This window comes from Cervus elaphus, chromosome 30, assembly GCF_910594005.1.
Source record: "Cervus elaphus chromosome 30, mCerEla1.1, whole genome shotgun sequence".
Classification (NCBI taxonomy): Eukaryota; Metazoa; Chordata; class Mammalia; order Artiodactyla; family Cervidae; genus Cervus; species Cervus elaphus.
Window position 1 is genome coordinate 28488518 of NC_057844.1, and position 19683 is coordinate 28508200.

General features: G+C 42.6%; 1 long non-coding RNA gene across 1 annotated transcript; it reads right to left on the reverse strand.

The window, feature by feature from the left end:
- Window positions 1–287: 287 nt before the first annotated feature.
- On the reverse strand, window positions 288–10269 carry LOC122686961. The gene is made up of 3 exons (XR_006338963.1): window positions 10201–10269; window positions 10025–10116; window positions 288–977 (listed from the first exon to the last, which is right to left on the reverse strand). It is a non-coding gene; the product is annotated as an uncharacterized LOC122686961 (long non-coding RNA).
- Window positions 10270–19683: the final 9414 nt, after the last annotated feature.

Here is a 19683-nt window from a genome sequence, read left to right on the forward strand (position 1 = left end):
TCCCCTGCTGCTATATATCCTATGTCCACAAACAATGGGTGAAAAGGGGGAAGTTTTTTCAGTTTAAAGTATACTCTTTGCATGAAAGAAAAAAAAGGAATAAAGAAGTCTTAATGGTTTTTGTCCAACTTATTTTGGGGAGAGTTGATGGAATTTTTTTTATGCTCTTAAATAAACACAGCCTTATGTTTCTCTATAGTTTTTAATCCCCCTCCAACCAGAAGTATCGCAAAGTTCTTTACCAATTATATAGCAAAGAAATTATAGCATTATATAATGCCACAGATTGTGACAATTCAAAGTTAAATAGCAGCTTAACATACTGAAAAGTATAACAGGAAGGAAAAAGCATTAACAAGTGAGCTCATCTAGCTTATTATAGACATCAGTGCTTGAAAGTTCCACTCTATAGCAACAGCAGGAGCAGTCACCAGCTAAGACGATGGAATGTACACATTGCAAGCAAGAACCTTGAAAGCTCCCGGGCTCATGGGCAAACCGGTTTCACTTTCTTGGTAGCTGACTCGGTTCAGCATGGACTTGTCCTTCTCCCCAAATGTCCTCTGAGGTCAATTTCCTCTGTTAATTTTCTTCTAATATTACATTAATGAATCAGAGGCTGGCAAGTAGTCAAATTTCCAAAACTCATTATAAAACTGCTTGCTGCCAGTGGTAATGGTACAGGCCTGCTTGCTGCTCCATGGTTTCTGGCATTTGAGAGCAGGGAAGTGCGCTCACTGGAGTGGAATTTTTGATTTCCATACATGGCTGACTTGTGGGGAGGCAGTGGGAATCCATTCTGTTAGCAGCCTATGTTCTTCAAAACACATCTATTGTGTTTCACAGACTCTTATTACCCTTTGCCGTTTGATGCTCCTTAATTTGTTAGCTGATTTCTGTCAACTTCCAGCACATTCTAGGGATTTTGGTCTCTTCTCTGACACAGGATGCACATGGTTGAATGAAATCAATGATACCTAGAGGGAAAGGAGCCAACATTTCTGAACACCCTCAATAGACCAGATTCACAGCCAGATGCTTTCCACACACAAACCATGGAGCAGGTGTCACTGCCTCACTGTATGGAGGCAAAGCCTGAGACTTCACCAGATTGAGTCAACCTTCCCCAAACTATGGTTCACAGGGTTCATGGATCAGAATCACCTGAAAACTTGTAAAATGCAGTTTCCTGGACCCCACTGTAAAACTACTTAATCAGAATATTTGGGGAGATGTCTTGGAGATGCCTTCTTTCACCCAATACATCATGTCCAACTTTCAACAAAAATTACAAGGTATCCTAAAATGCAGCTTGAAGAGATGGGGCAAGCATCAAAGATGGACTCTGATTATGACAGAAATGTTGAAATTATCATTCCAGGAATGTAAACCAACTGACTTATATGCTAAGCACTCTATTGGAAAAGATATAATAGTCCTTAATATGTGTGTGTATGTGCCTAACAACAGAGTGTCAGACTACATGAGGCAAAACTGATGGAACTCAAGGAGAAACAGGTAAATTTACTATTATATTTGGAGACTTCAATACCCCTCTCACAGAGAGGCACAGATCCAGCAGACAGAAAATCAGTAAGGACATAGTTGAACTCAACAGCACCATCCATCAACCAGACATAATTGACATCTATAGACTACTTCATCCAACAACAACAGAACACATATTCTTCCCAAGCACACATAGAACATTCACCAAGGCGACCATGTTTTGGGCCATAAGACACAACAAATTTAAAAGAATAGAAATCATATGATGTCTGCTCTCAGACCACAGTGGAATTAATCTAAAAATCAAAAGCAGAAAGATAGCTGGAAAATCCCAAAATATTTGAAAAAAACAAGGTATAGAGTGAGAGAAAATCTTTGTAAAAGATATTATTTTTGTAAATGACATATCTGGACTTTTTAATAAAAGATATAAAAGTACTGTTATTCAAAATGTTTAAAAAAAAAAAACCTTTAAAAATGAAACAGTAAGAAAATAACCTGATTTAAGTGGAAAAAAGATCTAAACAGACAGTTCACCAAAGAAGATGTAAGAATGGCAAATAAGCATATTAAAGGATGCTCAATATCATATGCCATTTAGATAACTACAAATTAAAACAACAATTGAGATATCACTACACTTATTGGAATGGCAAAAACCCAAGATACTAACAACGCCAAATGCTGGCGAGGCTGTGAAGCAACAGGAACTTTCATTCATTGCTGGCGGGAATGCAGAACGATACTTCCCATAGAGATGCAAGATGCCTGTAAGAATGCAAAACTTTGGAAGACAGTTTGGCAGTTTCTTACAAAACTAAACCATACTCTTCCCATATGGTGGAGCCATTGTGCTCCTTGATATTTACCCAAATGAATTGAAAACATGTCCAAACAAAAAAAAACCTGCATATGGAATCACCATATGACCCAGCAATACCTAAATTCCTTTATTTTAGGTATATATCCCAAAATATTAAAAAAAAAAAAAGCCTGGAAGCAACTAAGATGTCCTCCAGTAGGTAAACAAATAAATAAATTGTGGTACAGCAAACAAAGAAATGTTATTTAGTGCTAAAAAGAAATGAGGCATCAAGCCATGAAAAGACATGGAGGAACGTTAAATGTACATTACTAAATGGAAAAGCCCAACTTGAAAAGGTTACATACTCTGTGATTCTGACTATATGACATTCTGGAAAAGGTAAAATTCTGGAGACAATAGGTTGCTAAGGGTAAGGGGAGAAGGAGGGATGAAAAGATGGAATACAGTAGATTTCGGGGCAATATAACTATTCTGTATATTATAACAATGGATGCGTGTCATTATACATTTGTCAAAACCCATACAACATACAACACCAAGAGTAAGCCATAATTAAACTTTGGACATTGGGTGACAATGATGCTTCAATGTAACTTCCTCTAATATAACCAGTATGCCACTCTGGTGGGGATGTTAATAGTGGGCAAGGCTGTGCATTTGTTGGGACAGGCAGGTTGCGGAAACTGTATATTTGGGCTTCCTTTGTGGCTCAGCTGGTAAATAATCCACCTGCAGTGCAGGAGACCTGGGTTTGATCCCTGGGTTGGGATGATACCCTGGAGAAGGGAAAGGTTACCCACTCCAGTATTCTGGCCTGGAGAATTCCATGGACTATAGTCCATAGGTTTGCAAAGAGTCGGACACGACTGAGAAATTTTCAGTTTATTACTTACTTTGACGCCAAAACTGCTCTAAAAGTAAGAACTTATATTTTAAAAATAGTAATGAATAGGGCCGAAGCTCAATTTGTAAGCAGGAAGTTATGAAATATTTTGTCCAGATTGTCTCCGAGCTCTTCGTAATAGTTCATGTCTCCCACCCATCCCTCCTTGCAACCCTTGGCTCTCTGTGCCACGCCACTCTGAGTCTGCCTCACTCTCTAACGGCACCTTCTTTGTCCATATCCACCACCGCTGCTGCTTCCTTTTGCAGACCTGCTGTACGCACACCCCTCCGGGGTTCTCTTCAGTCATCTTTCTCTCCAAACCCATTTTCAGTTTTCAATTACAAAGACTTAAATGCACACAACCCCCACATCACCATTCAGTTCCAAACTATCACCAGACACCACCACCAAATGCCTGCCAAACGCCTCTCCTGGGACGCCTCCTGGCACCTGGAACTTGCCACATCTCAAGTTCATCACTTGATTTTTAAATCTAGCATCTATTCTGCCAAGATGAGCATGGTTCTCTCTGACTCCCAGGTTTGAAGCCACCTTTGATTACAACTTCTCTCTGGACCCCAGCATCCAGTCAGCTACCAGGTTCTGTGAATATTTCCACTTGTTTCTTTCTAACCCTCCCATCACCACCTCTGTGCCTTCCGTTTGGCATTTTCCCAACATCTCCTGACTCATGTCTCTGCCTCAAAGCCTTTCCTCCATTCTTTCATGCTCTAATCTGCAACCAAATCTGTCTTCTTCAAAATGTCTTTCTATACTGGAGAGCACAGGGAACCCTACTCAGTACTCTGTACTGATCTATTTGGGAACAGAATCTAAAAAAGAGCGAATATACAAAAATGCATAACTCATTCACTTTACTGTACAGCAGAAACTAACACAACATTGTAAATCAACTAGACTCCAATAAAAATTAGTTTGTAAAAAATGTCTTTCTGCACAGGTTCCCTCTGTCTCTGGGAGCCCAAGCATTTGGGTCCCTGCCTTGAGCTGCATTGCCCACAAGGTCTTTCCCACCATGAACTTCTTCACAACCATCCACTGGACCTTTCACTTGGTATCTACCGCATGCTGCCTGAAGTTACAGTTATCCTGTTGCCTGTGTCTGCACTCCCTTAACTAGACTTTAATGGTAGAACAAGTGTTTGTGGGTTACCAGAAAATGCTCACAAATACAGTAGGATACCAACCCCTAGCAGCATCTCCTGGGGTTGACAGTGTTCTCTTTCTTCCTGGTGGAATCATTATTAATGATATTGCCATTATTTATGATAACAAGCATTAATGAGGATGGACCACATGTAAAAATCACAGGGCAGAGGAGGCCACTGACCATCAACTATTGTCTCTGTTGTCCCTTCCTGCTTCATTCATTTCTTCATTTCCAACAATGGCCCTATTTAAGCAGGGGGTGGGAGGTGGGTATAAATTGAGAGTTTAAGATTAACATATACACACTCCTACACACAAAATAGATAAACCAAAAAGGACCTACTGTATAGCACAGGGAACTACACTCAATATTTTGTGATAACCTATAGGGGGAAAGACGGAGAAGGCAATGGCACCCCACTCCAGTACTCTTGCCTGGAAAATCCCATGGACAGAGGAGCCTGGTAGGCTGCAGTCCATGAGTTTGCTAAGAGTCGGACACGACTGAGTGACTTCACTTTCATTTTTCACTATCATGCATTGGAGAAGGAAATGGCAACCCACTCCAGTGTTCTTGCCTGGAGAATCCCAGGGATGGGGGAGCTTGGTGGGCTGCCGTCTATGGGGTCGCACAGAGTCAGACACGACTGAAGTGACTTAGCATAGGAGGAAAGAATATGAAAAGGAATAAATAGACACATAGGTACAAATATATGTTTGAATCACTGTGCTGTCCAGCTGAAAGTAACACAACATTGTAAATCAGCCGTGTGTGTGTGTGCGTGTGTGTGTGTGTGTGTGTGTGTGTGTGTGTGTGTGTGTGTATGTGAAAGTCTCAGCCTTGTTCAGCTCTTTGCAACCCCATGGACTGTAGCCCGCCAGGCTCCTCTGTCCATGGAATTCTCCAGGCAAGAATACTGGAGTGGGTTGTCATTTTCTCCTCCAGGGGATCTTCTCAACCCAGGGATCCAAACTGGGTTTCCTGCACTATAGGCAGATTCTTTACCATCTGAGCCACCGGAGAAATCAACTATATTTCAATTTAAAAAAACAATGGCCCTGTTGAGGTTTCTTAACCCATTTTTCTCTTCACACACTGGTTATTCAGTCCTAGCATTTCTAGCAAGTGCTTGCCTTCAAGCCTCCACTTTATGGTCTCACTCACTCACTGTCCCCTATGTCAAGGTGCCGGCATTCACTGCCACCAGCCTATTTCATCTAATTCTTTTCTGTTGGCTTCAGCTTTCTCAACTCCGAACATGTGAGATAATACATCCCTGCTCTTAATTGTGAACTTTATTGCCTTTAAAAATATACATTATGTACACATACAGAAAGCTGTCCACCCATCATTCTAAAGAAAAGGCCTTTTGTTGGGGGGCGGGGGTTGGTTTTTTGACAGATAACTTGAGGATCTAGGACACTTCTATACTGAAAATCTAAATTCCAGTTCAAGGGCCTTGTCCTCCAAGTAGTTATCCTTTGAATGAGCTACTGATCTCTCAGCTAGCATCACTTTATGAATGTATGCATTTGTATGTATTTCCTCATCATCTTTCTGTTAGTTTTCTGCTTATTTAAAATACAATTATAATTTTATTTTTAATATATATATAAATGCAAACCAAAAAAGGCATGCACACTAAAATGGTATTAGTAACTATCTATGACTTGTTTATTCTTTCACTTTTTACTTTAAACTTTTCCTATTCAGGTAAGTGTGGCTCATCAGATCCAAAGAAAATTATAAAAGTCCAAGACATGGCATTGGAAGACATTAAGTTTCTACATGCTGCCACGTACAGACTCAGTTTTAATGATAGCTCTTAGGTTCTGACATAGGATGATTCTTAAACACGTGTTCTTTGAGGACAGATCAAGGAAAAAGAAATCTCTTTATCTCACTGCACATCCCGGCTATCAAGCTCCAGCACTCCCCAGGTTGTCAGGCCACACGGGATACAGACACCATGCTCTGTCAGCGAGACCCCCCCTACTCCCAGTTCTCTTGGGTTCATCTGTCATGTCAGCCATCCCTACAAAAAAACAAGTCACTCATCTCTACTGGGTGATGAAGTCCCCACTAGAATTTTAAAACACTTTGCCAGGCTTCAGTAAATCTGTTGGCAATTCCCAATCTCACACATTTCAATTTTAGACATTTGGAAGATAACAAGCCATTGGCCCTTCTCTCTAAGAAGAAAGAGAAATCCATAGGCAGGTGGTGCTGACTTTCTCAGAGTTCCAGGAGCAAGCAGCACCAATGAGGCATGGAGCACAGGGCTTGGAGCCTAGACGTGATCCGTGCTCTAAACGAAGCTGGCATGATGCTCTGATTCATTTCAGCATCTCCCAGCCCTGGGCAACCCCAGTGCAATTATCTGTTAAAAGTATTTCTGTCACGTTCCCCCTATAGCTCTTTTAGTTCTACCCAGTTCTGTGAGGCTCTATGAGCCATTCTCTTTTCCAGGTTCCTGTCAGAACATTCCTAAATGTGTGTCTTATATTTGGGTACATGGAACAGTGTCCCCAGTCAATCCCAAATAGCAGTTGCTCCCAAATACATGCCTGCAGTTCACTGTCCTGTGGACTGGCCATGTCATCTGTAAGTATCATATTCAACCTTCTCTGTTACCTATAAACACCGGGGCCTCCCTTCAGACCAGCATCAAGGTGCCCAAGTTCTTCCCACCAGCATTTCAGCTTTCTGATTGATCCACCTGGGCCTTGACAGGGAAGGGAAGGAGGCAGGCAGTGGAGAGGCTGCTGAAGCCTCACCTTTCCATCCATTCCAGGTTCCCAGTTACCCCTGGTCTGACCTTCTGAGTGCCCCTTGGCTGTGGCAGCTTGAAATTTGCCACCTCCAGGTCATGCTTACCATCCTCCTCCTGCTTACGTAACACACACACACACACACACACATGCACACACACACACAAATGCAGACCTCAGAACACTGTTTCACAGGAGGTATATAAAACCATAGGGCTGGAAAGACCTCAAGAGGTTATCTGGACTATTCTCCAGCCTTTATTCACTCACTCATTCACTCATTCATTTACTTATCCACTCTTCATTCAGTCAGTCATACAGTCACTGACCAAAATTGTTCTACAAGGTACCAGGCCCTGAAGGATCAAAAGCACTGAAACCAAGACCCTTAATACAGTAGATTATCTGATTTCTCAGTTTGTTTGGTTTGGAGCACAATATGCACTCTCCCTTTTGTGGAAAGTAGCTCCTAGGTTATTTTTGGTTTGGGGGGGCAGAGGAACCACTTGTCCCCCATTCATGGCTTATAGAGTTTTGAGGGGGCTGATAATGGACTGGAAAAGGTCAGTTTTCATTCCAATCCCAAAGAAAGTCAATGCCAAAGAATGTTCAAACTACCATACAATTGCACTCATTTCACACACTAGCAAAGCAATGCTCAAAATTCTCTAAGCCAGGCTTCAACAGTACGTGAACCATGAACTTCCAGATGTTCAAGCTGGATTTAGAAAAGGCAGAGGAAGTAGAAGTCAAATTGCCAACATCCGTTGGATCACAGAAAAAACAAGAGAGTTCCAGAAAAACATCTACTTCTGCTTTATTGACTACACCAAAGCCTTTGACTGTGTGAATCACAACAAACTGTGGAAAATTCTTAAAGAGATGGGAATACCAGACCACCTGACCTGCTTCCTGAGAAATCTGAAGGTATGAAGGTCAAGAAGCAACAGTTGGAACTGGACATGGAACAACAGACTGGTTCCAAATTGGGAAAGGAGTACATCAAGGCTGTATATTGTCATCCTGCTTATTTAACTTATATGCAGAGTAGATCATGAAAAATGCTGGGTTGGATGAAGCACAAGCTGGAATCAAGATTGCCAGAAGAAATATCAATAACCTCAGATATGCAGATGACACCACCCTTATGGCAGAAAGCGAAGAAGAACTAAAGAGCCTCTTGATGAAAGTGAAAGAGGAGAGTGAAAAAGTTGGCTTAAAACTCAACATTCAGAAAACTAAGATCATGGCATCCGGTTCCATCACTTCATGGCAAATTGATGGGGAAACAATGGAAACAGTGACAGACTTTATTTTCTTTGGCTCCAAAGTCACTTCAGGTGGTGACTGCAGCCATGAAATTAAATTTCCTTGGAAGGAAAGCTATGACCAACCTAGACAGTATATTAAAAACCAGAGACATTACTTTGCCGACAAAGGTCCATCTAGTCAAAGCTGTGGTTTTTCCAGTGGTCATGTATGAATATGAGAGCTGGACTATAAAGAAAGCTGAGCACCGAAGAATTGATGCTTTTGAACTGTGGTGTTGAAGAAGACTCTTGAGAGTCCCTTGGACGGCAAGGAGATCCAACCAGTCCATCCTAAATGAGATCAGTCCTGGGTGTTCACTGGAAGGACTGATGCTGAAGCTGAAACTCCAATACTTTGCCCACCTCATGTGAAGAGTTGACTGATTGGAAAAGACCCTGATGCTGGGAGGGATTGGGGGCAGGAGGAGAAGGGGATGACAGAGGATGAGATGGCTGGATGGCATCACTGACTCGATGGACATGAGTTTGGGTAAACTCCGGGAGTTGGTGATGGACAGGGAGGCTTCATGTGGTGCGATTCATGGGGTTGCAAAGAGTTGGACATGACTGAGCAACTGAACTGAACTGAACTGACAATGCCCAACCCTTAGGTGGGTACAAGGCACACAACCAGGAAGTTCTGACCAGCCAGAGACACAGTGATTGGTCAAAGGCAGTGCTTCTCAAACATTCTTGCCTCAGGACTTCCTTACAGTCTTAAAAATTATGGACGATCCCAAGAGCTTTTGATTATCTGAGTTATATTTATAAATATTTACTGTATTTGATAATTAAAATGTTCAGTCACTCAGTCGTGTCCAACTCTTTGTGACCCCATGGACTGCAGCACACCAGGCTTCCCAAAATGAGGAAACTTTAAAATACTTATGTGTTTATTGTACTGACCCAATAGTCCTTTGGATGGAGTAGGTGCAGGGCAGGGGTGGTGGCCATGCATGGGCTCAGCAACCTGGCCTTCCTCTGAAAAAACTGAGCTGACTCCTACCAGCCCCAAACCAGGCTGTTGGGCCCATGTGTGGCCTCCACCCCTGCCCTGTGGCTACTCCATTCACATGACTACTGGTTCAATAAAATAAACACATAAGTATTTTAAAATTTGTTTTGCCACCAACAAAACTAACTAGCACCAAATCCCTTGGTGGCACCTCCCTAAAGGAGATGACCAACCAGCACATTGGTGGGAGAATAACTATATGGCACTTCTTCCATGTGGTGCAATACCTCTTGACAGAACTAACATATTCTTTTTTTTTTTTAATCTTTCATACCATCATAACTTATTTTTTTAATTGGAGTATAATTGCTTTACAACGTCGTGTTAGTTTCTGCTGTAGTACAACAATGTGAACTGGCTATCCGTATACACATATCCCCTCCCTCTAGAGCCTCCCTCCCACTTCCCCCCATCCCACCCCTTTAGGTCATCGCAGAGCCCTGAGCTGAGCTCCCTGAGCTTTGCAGCAGCTTCCCACTAGCTATCTATGCCACTCATGATAGTGTAGAACTGACATATTCCTAATATGAACTTACCTCCTTTGCTCCCAGGGCCCTAGCCAGCACTGCTGTCTAAAGGCTCCAGAGTGCCTGATTCACATTCTCACAGTTCCTCATAACACTGCTGCCTGCAAAACAAACATCAACAGCCACACTTCACAACTAGGAGATGTGATGGAGAACACCCAACCAGGGAACCTGTGGTCTCTTACATATCACATCACCCAGAAGCTGCTGCCCTAACAGAGGGACAAAATTATCTGCTGGAGGAGGAGTTGAACAGCCAGTTAGGTTGCAGTGTACCCTGCAGGACATAGTAGACTTGCTAAACCAGTGACCAATGGACGATGATATGTCCCCAGTAGGAAAAAAAAAAAAAGGCATGGATCCAGAAACCAAGGGATGTGAGCAGGATTGTTTAGTCGTTAAGTCATGCTGGCCTCTTTTGTGACCCCATGGACTGTAGCCCGCCAGCTCCTCTGTCCATGGGATTAGAATATATCAGGCAAGAATACTGGAGCGGGTAGCCATTTCCTTCTCCAGGGGAATCTTCCCAACCCAGGAGTCGGCCCCGTGTCTCCTGCTTTGCAGATGGATTCTTTACCACTGAGCCACCTGGGAAGCCTCGTGAGCCAGGGTAGCCCCACTTGTTACCACATGGAAAATCTCTGCTTTTTATCCCTGCATCTCTGAGCTCTGCAGGTTAACAGGTTCTGGCTTTTGAAGTGGAATAAACCTGCTAGTGAACACAGCAAGAGTCTCACGGAACTTTCAACCATGTCTGCCATCTGGGAACTTTGGACCTGATGTCAAGGGACCAACAGGCAATGAGAAGACCTCCAGCACATCCTTGATGCAGTAGGGGCTGGGAATCAGGATTTGGAGGGCTTTAGAATGTAAAGGGTGATGGAAGCCGTGGCCTTGGATTAAAAAACAAACAGAAAGAAAAGTACAAGAGAGGGGATTATCCATTTGTCTTCAAAACCCATCCAATAAGAGGATGGCAATACTTTCTTATTGGTGGTAGTTCCCCTCTTTAGCGCTTACATCCCTCACAATGTAATAGAATTATTTCTTCTCTGGTTGTTTCATAAAACATTTTGCTTCCTCAATGATAGCAAACCCTCGTCAATCTTTTAGGACAAAATAATCTCTGATCCCTTTACTTTCTTCCTCAGCAAGATAAAAATTTTATTTTAAGAAACATACCTAGATAAGTTAAAAATTAATTCCAGGAGATGACTTCAGAATTCCTGGAATCAGTGAAGCTCAACAGGCATGAAAACTGCCTGAGTGGCCCTTTTTTTTTTTCCTCCAGTCCATGTTCGGTCAACAACAAGCACAGATGGTGAGTTTTTCCTAGAGCCATGTTTTGAAGAATGCTTGCAAGATTTTATTATTTCGAAGTGGAAAACGAGCAAGGATTATGTGTCCCCTTAAAGAATAAAACCAACCCCCCATCTGTATTTGTCTGAATGTATTAGAGGCGATGAGCTGGTTAAAGGTCAACGTGTCACCACAGAGTAGACAAAATACTGAGCCAGAGGCCAGGATTCACCCCGGCACATGCCCCAAGCATGAGCCTGGCTGGGTCACTCCTCTCAGTATTAGATGCTCATTGCAAATTGAAAGGATTAGGCTAAATGACAGCGGTGTTCTCTTGAAGTTAAGAAATTCTGTGCTATGATGTGTTTCCTAATGATTTCATGTTTCCAAGTAGACTTCCCCACCCAACAGTAAATTCTCGGGGCAGGGACTTCCTGGGTGGTCTAGTAGTTAAGACTTTGGGCTTCCACTGCAGGGGACGCTGGTTCAATCCCTGGTCAGGAACTATTAATAAGATCCCGCATGCACATGTTGCAGCAAAAAAATATCCTCAGGGCAGACATGTGGAACTGATTTCTCTTTTCCCACCCACATAACACAATATACATTTATCTCTGACAGCGGCCCTCAAACTTTGCTGGGCTGAAGAACCACCTGAACTGACTTATAATGTCCTCAAGTTGTTGATGCCTCTGCCTTCTGTCCATGTGTTTGGGTTTGGTCTGGAATGAGGCTCAAGGATTTGCATTTGTGGCACATTTCCCAGGTGTTTCTAATGCAGGTAGCCCATCACCACATTTGAGATTATCTACTACACACAGTGGGTACAAAATACATATTGCAGAATGACTACAAATCTGATATCTGTCATTGTCTCCATTCTAGGTCATGGCTTATTTTCTCAGTGTGCTTCTTCAAGACTGCTGCCTTTTAAAGCTTTAAAAAGCATTTCCTTATGGTGAATATGTGATGATGATGATGATGATTTGAATTGGGATATGATTCTGATTTGTTCTAATTTGCTGTTCCAGATTTTCTTATATTTTCAAGTACTAGAAAATAAAATGAATTTTCAATAGTTAAATAACATCATTTTCCCTCATCTTTCATTCTTTAAAACTCTGACAAGTCAGACAAGTACATTTTAAAGAACCGCTAGTATTTGTTCATTTATTTTTATTTCAAGTGACATTTCAGCAAAAAATGTGATAATATAAAATGATTTAATTTATCTGATGTTTTCATAATTAAGTTACAAAAATGATTCCCTCTTGCCTTTAAATGATTGGGGAATTTTTTAGATTTGTTTTTGCTTTTTTAAAAACTCAATCTTGAGAGTACTCTCCAATGTAAAATTCTGTAGCGCTTCCTTTGACCATTTTTAAAAAATATAACTTGTAAATCAGTGTTTAGATTTTCATAGCATTAGAATATTCTGCATGAAAATGCAATAAAGTCATGATGGGAGACAGGACGGAGGGTGGAAACCCCGCCAGAGACAGGTGTCAGTTGTCTCAGTGTGAGGTATGAGCCAAACCTGGGTTGTCATGGGAGCCTCATACGGCCTCTGGCTTTCAGTCTTGGCCTTCATTCATTCTCCACCCTGGAGCCAGAGAAGCCTTTTAAAAACCTAAATCTGCCATCACTTCTGTTACAGAATGAATCATGCTCTATACCCCCAATTTCTCTGTTGAAACCCCAACTCCAGGACCTTAGAATATGACTGTATTTCAAGTCAGGACCTTTAAAGAGGAGATTAATGTAAAATGAGATCATAAGGGTGGGCCCTGGTCTGATATGACTGTTGTCCCTATAAGAAGAGGCCGTGCGGACACAGACACACACGGAGGAAAGACCATGTGAGAACATAGAAGACAGCCATCTCCAAACCAAGCAGAGGGACCTTGGGAGAAAACATCCCTGTTGACAACCTGATCTCAGGGTTGTAGCCTCCAGAACCATGAGAAAATCAATTTCTGCTGTTTAAGCCACCAGGTCTGCAGTATTTAGCCATGGCCGCTGGAGCAGACTAGAGAGCTGAGAATCTCTTTCTCTCACTTTCTCTGTCTCTCACTTTCACCCACTGCTGGTGTTCGGGAAATAGGTGGGTCAGAAGGTACCGTGGAAAGGGGATCTAGTTAGCAGCTCTAGTTAAAGGAGGAGTTCCATCAATGACTGAAGGCTGACCCTAGGAACAACTCCCCTCTGTCAGCAAGATGATTTTCAGTTGCTAGGACTATCAATTACTGATTCCACCTCACTCCCGACACAGACACTGAACACTCCACTGGCTCTTAGCTGGGCAACAGGAGGCCCTACATTCTCCCTGACCTTGACTTTGACACTATTACCTATGACCTCTTCTCCTGTATAAGTCAAGTTTCCCCCAAATTCCCCAACCCTTCTGGCCAGTTGCTCTCCCAGCCCTACTCTTTCCTACCAACCCTGTAGAAAACAGTTTTTCTTATGAATGTGTCATTATTCTCAAACCTGGTGAAGCACGACAATCACATGAACCATTTGAAGAGCAACATTCCTGGGCCCCAGCCCCAAATTCACCTGGAGAGAAAGCATGGTCTGTTGCAACCTGTTCTTTAGAGATGAGCCACACTCTCTTGGCTTCTCTGTGTTACAGTAAATTTATTTGAGTTCTTAAACTAGCTTAACTATTTTCCAAACAGTGGCCTGGGGACATATGAAACTTGATAAGCACCACGTAAGGTCCTAGCTACAAGAAAACAACTAACGTTTACGCTGTTCCTCATAGTTGACACATAACCTTCTTAGCCCTGCTCTCGTTTGCTTCTCCCAACCCTGTGAAGGCAGGAGATAGAGCCTAGCCACGAGACCTCAGCCCCAGCAAGGACACCGGGATGAGTTCCTTACTCCGGCCACATGTTAGGAATGGCAGTTGTTGAGCCATAGCTCAAAGCCCTAAGGGCACAGAAGAGAAGTGTGTCACTCTCTAGCATCCACGGCTCTTCTCTCTGCCATTAAAACCACTATCTAGTGCTTTCTGAATTCCAAATGGAAGCTGGGGCAAAACTGATGTGGCCTAATAGAAATGCATTTAATAATTATTTCTTGAACATCACCTGAGTGCCGGGCTCTCATCTAGAAGCTGGGTGACACGGCAGTAGCAAGCCCATCAGGGCCCCAACCACACAGTACACTTTCTGATGAAGGGCAGAGCTCATGGTCACTGCCGCTTTCAGAGAAGGCAGACCGGATGCCCAAATCCATGGTGATAATGAGATGGATACTATGAACATCTCTGTCTGAAAAGCAATTCTTTAAATAGGTTATCCTTAAACTAATACACAAAATATACATTTCCACTAAAACCACATGAACAGAAATATTTTTAAAGCATGGTTTTACTACTGCTTTATAACCCTAGAGGAAAAGAAATAAAAGACAAAAAGTCTCAAGGGGATTTTTTTTTTTAATTTTTAGACCACTTGTCACTTGGTGCTTTGTGCAAACCACTTCACCTCTTCCTGTTTCAGTCTCCTTACCTGCAAGATAAGAACAGCACCTGTCCCAAGGTTACTGGAAAGAACAAACGAGCTAACACCCCCAAAGCACCCAGGACAGTGTTGGACATACAACACGCCAACCTGAAAACCCTTGCCATTTCCATGAAAGTCGTGTTTGGAAGGCTTTTCTCTTCGCCTCTTAATGCTGGATTTTATTTTCTCTTCTCCTTCTTGTGTCCTCTTAGGTTGTCTTTCTGCCTTTCCTGAGATTCACAATCACTCCCAATTTAATATCCACCATGAATTTAATTAAAGTTCTGTTAGCGTCTACCTCTTCTAGACCATTAATGAGGCTGTTAGATAAAATGTAATAAAGGTCCCTCGAGCAGCCCAGCAGACATTGCTATTAATCATTGTTTATGTCTCCACAGCCTGTGTTCATACTTCAGGGCCATTTCCAAACCAGTTGAATAAACTCACCTAATACGAATTTGTTTTGTTTTCTTTTAAACTGTGTCAAGTACCTTTTAAAAACCAAGGCACATGGTGGTGCTGAGTGGGGATGTGCCCTCTCCCCATACCTCAGCTGGCACTTCTAGGGGTGGATCTGAGCACCCGTGGGCAGAGATGCCCCCTCCTCCATATTCTCCTCCATCACTAACCCCTCCCCCACACACACAAATGAAAATCTCTCCAAATCCATGGTTAGAAATTCTGCCCTTGGGACTTCCCTGGGGGTCCAATAGCTAGGACTCTGTGCTCCCAATGCAGGGGGCCTGGGTTCAATCCCTGGTCGGTTCTGCATGCCACAACTAAAAAGATCTTGCATGCAACAGCAAAGACTGAAGATCCCATGTGCCTCAACTAAGACCCAGTGCAGCTGAATAAACAACTATTAAAAAAAAAGAAGAAGAAAAGAAGGCAAAAGAAATCCTCCCTGTTTAAGAAGAGAAAGAAAGAAATTCTGTTCTTGAAGTTGAACAATCTTCTCAAAAATCTTCCTAGCCACCCTGGAAAGGGTGATGGAGGAAGTGCATAATGTTATTAATGTCTTTACTTCTGGAACAAGGAAACTGATAGATTAAATATATCCCATGTTTTAAATGTGTTTCAGTCATATTTCTCTGGGTCCACCAGGCCAGGTGAGGGAGAGCAGCCTACCTGGGTGTGGCTACACAGGGAGTAGATAGGAAGAGAAGATTTTAAAAAAAGGAAGGAAGGAGGCACCAGGTAGAGAAAGTCACACTGAACACAATCCCCCGTCTTCCCCCAGAGCTGACTGATCCAACACTACTTCTCCCTGCAACCCATGCCTCCCTCCCCCTAAAGTATCCATGACAACCCCAGCAGATGGGGCGCAGCTGAGTTTATAAATACCTGCCCCCTCTCACCATCTCAGGGGTCTGTGAGGTGTTTATACATGGTTTAGAGGTATGGTCTAGGGTTTGAAGGCAAACGATCTCAGGTGCTAGCCTTGACTTCAGCACTTACTATCAACTTTCTCACTATGAATACAAAGGTAGTAACACCTACTGCAAAGTGCTACGGCAAAGATGCTGAGAGATGGTATACCGTGACGTCAAGCATCACTTCAAATCTAATTGCTGCTGGGGGAGAAAATTAGTTTATGTTGATGGGGAATTTTTCAGAGAACAAAGAGAGGAAAATTTAATGAGTCTGTCAGTTTTTGTACCTTTGATAGTTTCAGTTTAAATCATACTCTGATCTTAAACAACAGCCAAAAAGGACATGTGGGATGCTCTGGCCTATTGTCTTACTTGAATCGGGAAGCTCTGACAGCCTTGCTCCTCAAAGTATGGTTCTTGGGCCCACAGGACCAGTACCACTCAGGAGCTTGTTAGAAATGCAAACCCTCGGGCCCTACCATCAATCTACATACCTCACCCAGGAATCTGAATTTTAACAAGATGATTTATATGTATGTTAAAGTTTAAGATCATTGCCTTACATAATACCCTTCATAGATGGTCTGAGAATCAATAACTTAGCAAAGCCGTAGTGTGTGTGTGTGTGGAGGTGGGTGCTCTAGGTATTAGAGCATTCAGATGTCATAAACCTCCTTTCCTTTCCAGAAACAATTGACTTTTGAGTGGGCTACTCTAAAAGTGAAGGGAGAGCTCATACATTTATAAATCCTCATCTTATTTATTTTGAACTTGAACCAAGCTTGCTGATTCGTTTTTCCCTTTCTGCTCTCTGAGCCACTTGATTTCCCCTATTTGTTTTTTAGTTTCCTCTTTGGGGAACTGGGCACTGCAGTGACAGGAAGGATTAATCTTTATCCCATTTTCAACTCAGCTTCTGGATACACGGCAGTGTGCTCAGCCCCAGGACTGTCTGCAGTGGTGGGTGTGATGAAAACCCAGGCATAACAAGACTTGTGAAACTGTGAGTTCAAGTTCAAACAAAATGGAGAACAGAGTACAATCTAGGTTTCCCCCTGGCTTCCAGTTTTTGTGCTGCCATCTGAAAATTAAAGACTGGCATGCAGAACCCAAAGATGCCTTGCCCTTTAGTGGCTTCCCTGGAAGAAGATTCAGGAGAGTCTGAAACCCCTCCTCACTCCTTTAAGCCTTTTTCGGGCCTCATCCCCTGCAAGAAGCCACATCACAGACTCCCACATGCCTGAATCCCTCTAAATTACATATGGTCTCAGATTTAAATATATAATATATTTCAGAATCACTACAGTTTTTTCAACTAGATTAGAATTTTCCCAGTGAACAGAGATCATGTCTCAACAACTTCATGGAGGCATCAGGTGACACTTAGGGCCACTAAGGGACTTTGTGTCTTAGAGACTTGAACTTCCCAAGCCTCTGTTTCCCCAACTGCAAAGCAGAAATAATAATAATAATCATGAAAGCAATCAGCAAAAAACGGATTAACACGTAGAAAGTGCACACTGAAGACAGTGGGCTACAGAAATCAGACAAGTCCAGCACCACCACAAAACTCTTCTCTCTGTGTAGTGAAGGAGCAAGAAGGCAACAGAATGGCTGCTTGCATCATAAAATATAGGCCCTGGTTTCCTTGGTATCCATCAGCGAATTTCTATTCGTGTGTTGAACAATTTGCATGTCAGTAAGAAGCCTTGAAAATGACCGCAGAGAGCTGGCTGAATGAAAAGCGGGGAAATGCCTAATGTAATCCAAGTGACAAATTCTCATTTCTCTGTTCTCTGAAATGCACGAAATTTCCCTGCAAGGTTTAGGTCCCCTCCTAGTGGGAAGAGCATTTGAACATCAGATAAAGCGGGGTGGAAGGTAGAGAGGAGACAGAAAGAGGATACCTGATACAGACAGTAAAGTGGATGAGGTTGAAGCTAATTAGACACTTCTGAAATACCTACATGTCTTCTAGAAACCAGGAGAAAACCAGGCTGGGCTGCAGCTGACAGATTGCATCTTGTTGCCTAGCACTGGCTGAAGTGACTGGAGCTGCTAGGCAACCCATCCTCCTGGGCTTGGTGCTCTAGCAAACACTAGACAGATGCTGCTCCTCCGCCACCCCACCACCCTTCACAATTCTCTCATTTGTGAGATTCACACCTGATTAATGTGTCCTCTGGACTTCTTTCCATTTGGATAGGGCACTGCGACGTGCAGGATTGCCTGTGCTCAAGCAAACCTGGCTGCCAACCTAAAGAGTGCCTCCCAGCAAAAAAACAAAACAAACAAAAAAAATGACCCTCTAAGAATTAAACTGTTAGGAGACTGAAGCCTGAAACTCTGGAGTGAAGGGCAAGAATCTGAACCATTTCTTGCAGAAATTATCAAATTACCATTTGCATCAAAAGCAGATTGATCTGGTACGTTTGAGACTGTCCTGAGCCAGACTGCAAAGACACCCAAGTCTATTCTCATCGCCCTGTATTATCTGGAGAAAGGGGTTTGTTATTCACTAGCAGGGGGCTTACTCTGCTTATTCACAGGGTTCACTCTTCCCAGCAAGTCTGTTCAGGTCAGGTGAAAGAGCTAAGTGCAAATGTAAATGATTGACAGCAGCTTACTCTTACCCTAGCTTACTCATCCCAAGAGTGCCTACATTATTAAGATGCAAAGTAGAACTGCAGGAAGAAGGTAGAGAGAGCAATTTTTGATCTCCTTTCTTCCCTCTCTTCCCTTCTGTTTGTCAAAAACTGTAATACAAAAGTGGTGACCTATTTAGCTGGGCTCCTTACTAGTTCCTGCTCTCTAGGAACCTCTGATGATAAAAGATAGTAAGCTATTCAAGCTAATATTGTTGATCATACACTATTAAAGAGAGTTACTCGTTCTAGTTTTGCCAGGTCTCAGGATTACTGGAGCTTTCTGGATTAATGAAATGAAAGTTTTCACTCTGAGCCAGGCTTTACTGTTTCTCCTTTTTCATTTATTCAGTGTTAATAACTTTTCGAAGTGTTTTCACATCTATTAACCCACTGTTCTATAAACCCCTATGCTCTGATGCACATAAGTTAATTACAATGCTTTTCATATAGGAGAAAGATTGAAGAAAATTGTAGAGCATAGTGGAAATGAATTTCAGTCCACAAACTCAAGTACAATGGAAATGCCACTGTACTTAGGTCAGTTTAATTTGGAATTAAGACCCATCCCAACGAATTTGAAGAAATTCAATATCAGTCATTATCTCACTAGAACCCAGGAGGCTTGGGAAGTGCCTGGAAAATGGAGCAAAGACCGCTTACCCCTAGTCAAGGGGTAGTTGCTGTGGTTTTCTCAGATCCAAGCTCATGTAGTCCACTGAAGCTCTTGCCTTCCACCTCACAGGTGAGGCATGGAATCTTTGCCAAGTCTTGGATTCCAGAGACCTCAAGGCTCCACTAACCTCACCTCTGAGGTCCCTGCTGCCCTTTCACCCTCT